This window comes from Tupaia chinensis, unplaced genomic scaffold (genome assembly GCF_000334495.1).
Source record: "Tupaia chinensis unplaced genomic scaffold, TupChi_1.0 Scaffold000597_1, whole genome shotgun sequence".
In the NCBI taxonomy this organism is placed as follows: domain Eukaryota; kingdom Metazoa; phylum Chordata; class Mammalia; order Scandentia; family Tupaiidae; genus Tupaia; species Tupaia belangeri.
The window spans coordinates 2,679,068-2,686,253 of NW_006160114.1; the positions used below are offsets into that span (position 1 = coordinate 2,679,068).

At 36.6% G+C, this 7,186-nt stretch overlaps 1 pseudogene; it reads right to left on the minus strand.

The window, feature by feature from the left end:
- Positions 1-4,186: 4,186 nt before the first annotated feature.
- Positions 4,187-6,751, minus strand: LOC102488466 (protein FAM161A-like; annotated as a pseudogene).
- Positions 6,752-7,186: the final 435 nt, after the last annotated feature.

Genomic DNA, 7,186 nt, shown 5'->3' on the forward strand with positions numbered 1-7,186 from the left:
AATGCCACGTGCACTACTAAATTAATGAATTGATTTAAGTAGATGGTTCTTTTCTGGGAAGAGTCCTGAAATGTTATTGCTTATGAGCAGGAAAGATGAGAACATTGAAACACCAGGCAAGGGTCTATGATAAATAACACGGAGTCACTGCATATTATCACATGAAAGATTTTTTTTTTTTAAGTTTTTAACCTTAGCCTTAGTGGGTTGATAGAGACAGTGAGAGTAAAAGTAATAAATCACCCTCCAGGGAGGACGTCCATGCTGCAGTCCCTTCTTCTTCATTCTCCTCTTGGGATCTTGGGCACACACACACACACACACACACACACACACACACATATGGCCCAGCATCATTTTTAAGCCACCAGGTCTGGTACTCGAACCTTGCTTGGCCATGGGGAAATCTAGCAACAAAACTGCAACACCATCTGCTGGACCCGGAAAGAAATTTAATAAATAGCATTTTAGAAATATTTGCTGGACAGCAGGCTGTAGGATGGCCACATAAATGAGAAACTGGAGGCAGGAAAGAAACAGTGCCCAAATCCAGTCATGAGTATCACGTGACTGGACCAAGCTGGTAGGGTCGTAGCGTAGTTGGAAGAGCCCAAAAGATTTTCCCCATTTATACCATTATATCTTTAAAAGCCTACCCCAGATACAAGTATCTTATTCAGCATTATATCTTTAAAAGCCTCCCCAGATAAAAATATATCACTTAGCAGAGATTTATCACTATGATCCTATACTTAACATGTATATTAAACTTTCTTCAGTATGAGTGAATTCTTGATCCAAGGTTGTAACAGAAGCCCATCTAAAGACATTTTTTGGTGGTTTCTGTGGTCACTGAGTTTATAAGAGGAGGATAATACTCTGGGTGAAATGTTGAGTGCCCTACTGCAAAATGACTCTGGGTTTGCTGGGGTGGTGACAGCCCTCATGGGCTTGTAGAGATATTTAAAGTTTGATGAATAAATAGAAAATGTGTAATGTGTGTTGTTTAAGTGATTGTGACATAATTTATGCTCCAACTGTGAAACCCCAATAAACAAATAAATCCAGGCCAGTGGCAAGAAAACCCCAGATGTTGGGCCATTTTGCAAACTAAGTACATGGGTCTCAGTGAATTTATGATCTCTCTGTATCCGACTCTTTTCTTCCATTTTTGAAATTAGTTCCTCTTTTTAACTCTCTGCAGCAAAATGTGCAAGCTAAAACTGCCTCACGAATCTTCTTCATCATTAATCCTCAGATGATTCTCAGCATTTGAAAATGCTAAGATGCCAGAACTTTAAAAAGATATGACTTTGCTGTCTGTTTTATTAATCACTAGTATCTCTGTCTCCAGATTTAAGTGAAATATTAATCATAAATTCAGGGAAGTATGTTCCATGTTGATTTAAGTGGGTTTCTGGGGTCACTTCAAAAAAGTATAAAACATTTGCTCATTGTTCTGCATACACTAAGTTACTAAAAGGTTGCTTCTCATTTTATGGTGTTATAATTCATACTGTAGTTTTCATCTTTAATTAAAAAGGGATTAAGAAACAGAACAGCTACTCATTTATTAAAAAGGCTTTAATTATATTTATATGAAATTGTTTTATAAATGCAAGTAGTACTAAAGTAAAAGAAGGAAAAGAAAAATACATGAAAATACATTAAGAGCTCCACTATCTTATAGAACAAATATTTAACAAATAAATAAATGAAAGAAAAACTTTGGGGAGATATTAGCTATAGACTTAAAAATTTTAAATTGAGCAAAGTTGAACCTTAAGATGATAGTTTTTTTGTCTTTCTTTTTCTTTTCAGCTATCAAGCCTCCAACTTGGGTAATAGGATCTGATGAATAATATAAAGCAGCAGTGTTTTTCATGGCTGTATTTTGGGGAGTATAGATAATTTAATAAATGTAATTGCTCTCAAATAGCTTAGTATAAGTAATTATCACTAATTACTAGTAGAGTTTCTCACTTCTAATGAAGAGTACAGAAGAAGAATAGTATCTCTGGGCACCAAATTAATTTAAAAGTTAATGGAAATAGCTTTGTTCTGCTTAAAAGAGTTTGATGAATTTTCATTTTATCCAATTTCAATTCCAACAATATTTTTGTTGTCTACCTTACTTAGTCCATGCTTGAAAAGCTGTTCTAGTCTGTCTTACTGTCCATAAAACCAAGCAGCTCAAAGGGTTTCCAGGAGTCAGTGATAAACCTCTTACATCTGTGCAAGATGGTGAGATTTAGCTCTTGAGGATTTTGAATTGTTTCAAATCATTAGGATTTCAGAGCATCACTGATCAAAGTTATCTCCGATGTAATATTTGTATTCCTAGAAATATCCAAACATAATGCCCAGCATGCAGTTAATGCTGAATACATATTTACAGAGAGAGGAGATAAATGAAAGTTTTTATGTATATTTGGGTTTTGCTCATTCATTTTATTATTATTATTCATACATTAAATCGCTATACATCATTTAGATTGTGAAGAAATTTTACCCAGCATGATTTACACCTCAGTTTTCTTTCTACACACAGGAAGGAGAGATTGTAATAACATGAATAGTATAATTTGACACTAAAAAAAAAAGGCAATGATTGAAAACTCTCATGAAATTGTTGTGCAAACTTTCACTACCAGAGCCCTCTCTGGCCACACTGTAGGACTGTTAGAAGTTGCTAGGGGTTTTCAATCTCTGCCAAAAGCCTCAGATGATTCATGATTAGATTCTTTCTTGCATAGTTCTAATCTTCACTAATTTGCCTACTGTGAGCAGGAGAAAAACAACCCACATCATGATTTGTTTGCAAGTTAAGAAAATAGAAACCTTTTAAATTATCTTCATTAATAGTTATCCTCTAGAAGTCATTTATTTTGCTGTATCTTGTGCATTGAAAAAGTTTGAAGAAAGACACACTAAACAGAGCTGGAGAGAGAAAATAGCAGAAGATAAGAGTGGGAAAGTTTAGATTCAAATATGGCTTTACTGTGTGACCTTGGATAAATGTGTTAACTTCTCTTTGGCCCAAGTTCCTCATTTGAAATGGGGATAAAAATAACACTTCTTAACTTCCAGATGTTGTGAGGACTTAATGCAGAAAATGTTTGTAGACAGTGCCTGGTAGGTATGACACTGTATGTAAGTATTAGCCATTTTGGTATGGGGCTTTACAAAAAGTGCACCAAGAATTGCAGCAATTTCATAAATATGAGTATTTTGTTCCAGGAAATAATACAGGAAAGGTACATTTCAACAACAAGTGTAAGGAGAAAAAGAACATTTTATAGATATATAGTTATTAAATTTTAGGATTTTAAAATCAGGGATATTGATGGCATATTGAACTGGGAACCCCAGGGAGAGTTGGAATAGACAGTGATTTACAAAAGTGATTTTCAACCTTGTTCAATCACTTGTGAGGAACGTAATAACTGACATTAGGATTCCAGGACTCTACTGAGAAAGTTCCCTAGATGATATTGATGCAAAAAGATGATAGAAAGAGAACAAAGGAGAGCCAAGATCTGGATTCTAGAGTGAAACTGGGATTTGGATATGCAACTCGGGCAGTTGGAATAATGGAGACTTCCACTCAGTATTACTAAGACACTAACTAGAATAATCCAAGTCTGACCAACCCATGACCTCGTTACTGAGTGTTCCTGTTCTTGTTTCACATAAAAAGGTATTTTTCAAATCTACTATAATCTTTTGTTCTCACATATGGTGAGAATCACTATTTTTTTATTTAAAATGTTTATTGATTCATTTTCTTTCCAGTAATTTTTTTAAATTCAGTCACCATTGCCAATATTTCTCTCTGCTCTCAATACAAAGGCATTTTTCCCACCCGAAATCATGAAGCTATATATATTTTTATAATTAATGAATTTGTGACAGCTGTGATTTTCACTTTATATACAATGAAGATCACAGTTCCGAATGGACTATATGCCACGATGAGAAAGCTGAGTAGGCAAAGCCTTATTCTGACCAAAAGACCAATGAGCTGGAATCAACCTGTTCAGGCTGCAGATGACTTTACTCAGCAGCCCTGCACACATTGGAGGGTCCCAGTAGATGTTCTTAATGTCATAAATGCAACTGCTGACACCCACAATGCTGCAAACAATAGCAAAGAGACAGAAGGGGAGACCTTGCTGATTCAGTTTTAGTCTTCAATAGATTTCTCTTTTCTACTTTCATCATTAGGTTCATCTTTTTCCTTGCAAGAATTCTGGCTGTTTGTAACAATAATATAATTTTCTTCCTCATTCTCTCCTTCTTCTATTTTTTCTTCTTCATTAAAGCTTTCTTTATCTTAAGTGAAACTTTTTGTCTCTTGATTGCTGAGGTACTCAAATACATTTCCCTTTTGACCTTTCTTTGAAACAAACTCATCAGATATTCCTAGTGCTTTTAAGGTGTTAAAATAATGCTTTTCTGCTGCCATTCTTGCATTTTTCTGAGCAACTCTTAAAAATAAAAGTGGCCTCATTTTTTATTTTTCTTCTTTTTCTTCTAGTTCAGTCAGTATTCTCTTATCCTTTCCTTTTCACTCTTTCTCAGATATTTTACTCTGAACTTAGTCATCTGAGCTAAACTTTGATGGGAACCATAAGCCTTAGCCTGGGTTGTCAGGAGTTTCTGCAATTCTTTTGTTCTTTGCTTCTGTTTAGTTAGGATCTGATTTCTTTCTTCTTCCAACATTTTCTTTTCCTCAAGTGATCTCCTTATGGCTTGATATCATTCTCTGAAGATACTGTGGGCACAAGAAGGTTGCAGCTACAAGGCTTGGGCTTTGTACTTGCATTATTTACTGGTGATTTAGTATGCCTTGGAGACAAAAAAGGCAACATGTTTCTTTTAAATTATTTTCATCTGCTTTAATATCTGCCAAAATTTTCTCTCTTTCAGTAGATGCATGTGAAGATTCATGAAGATTAAATGGTTTACAGACTGTCAAGAGTTTTGGACATGTGTGTTCTGAGAGGTGTTTCTAGAATCTCTCAGGAAGGTCTTTATAATCAGAACTTTGGCACCTAACCTTGTGTTTATGTTGTGCCCCGGTTGCAAAATTCCCAGAAGACCACCAAGTAGCCGATTCCAATGCAAGCACACAAGGGTCATTTTAATTCGGGCTAGAGCCAGGACTCTCAATCGTCACCATCACCGAAACAGCGGATCAGAGTTGAGAGCCCCTGATGTTAGTTGGACTGGGTTTTTATTTGTCTGTTAGTGGGGAGGTCAAGGGGTGCTGTGGAATGCACTCAGGCAGCTATACGTTGGCTGTAGATTTCAAGAAGCATAGTTGTCTTTTACTGATTGTTTGTCAGACTGTTTTAAGTTAGGCAAGAAAGTTACTTCAGGTCTCTGGTATTTCCTTTGTTTTTTATCATTGACCAGCCCCGGTGGGGTGATGGTTTTCTGACCTCCTGTGTGATCAGCTCACCTCCTTGAAATGGCACTGATTCTCAGCAACGTGAGTTTAACAAAATGGAGTTGCCCCATAAAAAAATGGAGTCACTCTGGTCCTTCATTTACACTTCAACTTTTCAGCCTGTTCAGGGTACTTGGGATTCCTCAAACACCTGAAAGTTGGCCTAGGAGATAGAGAGAAGAGATTCTGTGAAAGTTCTTAGGCTAATGTGTCCTAATGTTGCCACAGAGCTCTTCCTCTTTTAACTTGTTATTGATAGTTGAACTGTAAGTAGATTGAAGTATGGGTCTGGCTTTAAATTGATTTGCTTTCTTTTTAGACTTCAAAAAGTCTCTCAGCTGCTTTTCCTGGGCTGCTCACTTCTCTTCCTCCCTTGCAATACATTTAAATGGTTTTTATAAGACCAAAAGAGGTTCTTTGTTTTTGACCTTCATATTCTTCCTCCGTTCTTCCTTTTCCTTGACCATGTCATGATAAAGAGGGAGTAAGATTAGCTTGAAATTTCTTCTTACACTCTAAATAATCTTTTTTCTTCAGCAGTTTCTGTACCATTTCAATATCTGATTTAGATTTCATGATCTCTTGTCTCTTGAAAAGGTTCAGGTAATGTAATCATTGGCACCCATTCTTTCAGTTTCTTCTTTGTTTTTTCAACTGCTTGGAAGACAGTATTGTCACACTGAATATAATCTTCCACACAAAAGTTTGTCCACAAGTTGTTAATCAACTCCCTAGTATAGGTCATAATTCTGTTTTTTTTCTGGGATATCTGTTTTCTAAGTCAGGCAACTCTTTTTCTGAGGAGGAAAACTGGCTTAAGTCAGGCTCCGAAAGTGATACTAAGGAGACATGATAAGAGTTCTTTTCTGATACAGATCTGGAAGAGACACTAGGGGAGTCTTCATTGATGACCACTGGCTGAACTTCCTTTAAATTTAATTTATTCTGGCATATTTTCTCTAATTTTGCCATAGTTTCTACATGGGCAGCCCTCAGCTCTTCTGGTTTCCTAAAATATTATTCATTAGAGTGGTAAATATCAGAAAAGTTCACATAGTCCTCATAGTTTTTTGGTGTACATTCATTCACTCCAGAAAGGTTGGTGTTCAAATCAGTCGGCGCCCCCACAGACCACACTTTGCCTTTTTCTTCCTCTTCCAAGGCTGCGGCTGCTTCTACCAGGAACTCCTAGGGGTCTCTGAGTTAGTATTGGGTGACCTGTGCTCCCATGTCAGCATTTACTGGGGTCTGGAGTCTCGCGACTGCCAGCATCACGACTTGGTGTGAGGCGCCCATCGCCCTACCTCAGGCCTGAGCACCCGCAATGGCCTGGGGCCGGTAAGCTAGTACTACAGCCTCTAGCCACCCCGGGGCTATCTGGCTTCAATAACTGGTTTTCATAAATTCCTTTATGAAGTTAAAGCCATAGGTAGTAGGATCTTCATCATGGGGAATCCTACTTTCAGGACTGTTAATAAATACCATTTTCTCATATTTGGACTATCTAGCTACAGCTACCTATTTGACTATTTTTCTATCAATATACAGCTATGTATTTTGAGTCTTTTGACAGTAGACATTTCAATATGTTAAATACAAAATAAGACAAACCATACATTTTACAACTCCCAGTCTCCACTATTTTCTTAGTAGGATAAAGTAGAGGCTAAATAAGGAAAAAGTTTGATTTGGTGGAAGAGTTAATACAAATTTTGTTAGTGTTTAAAAGGC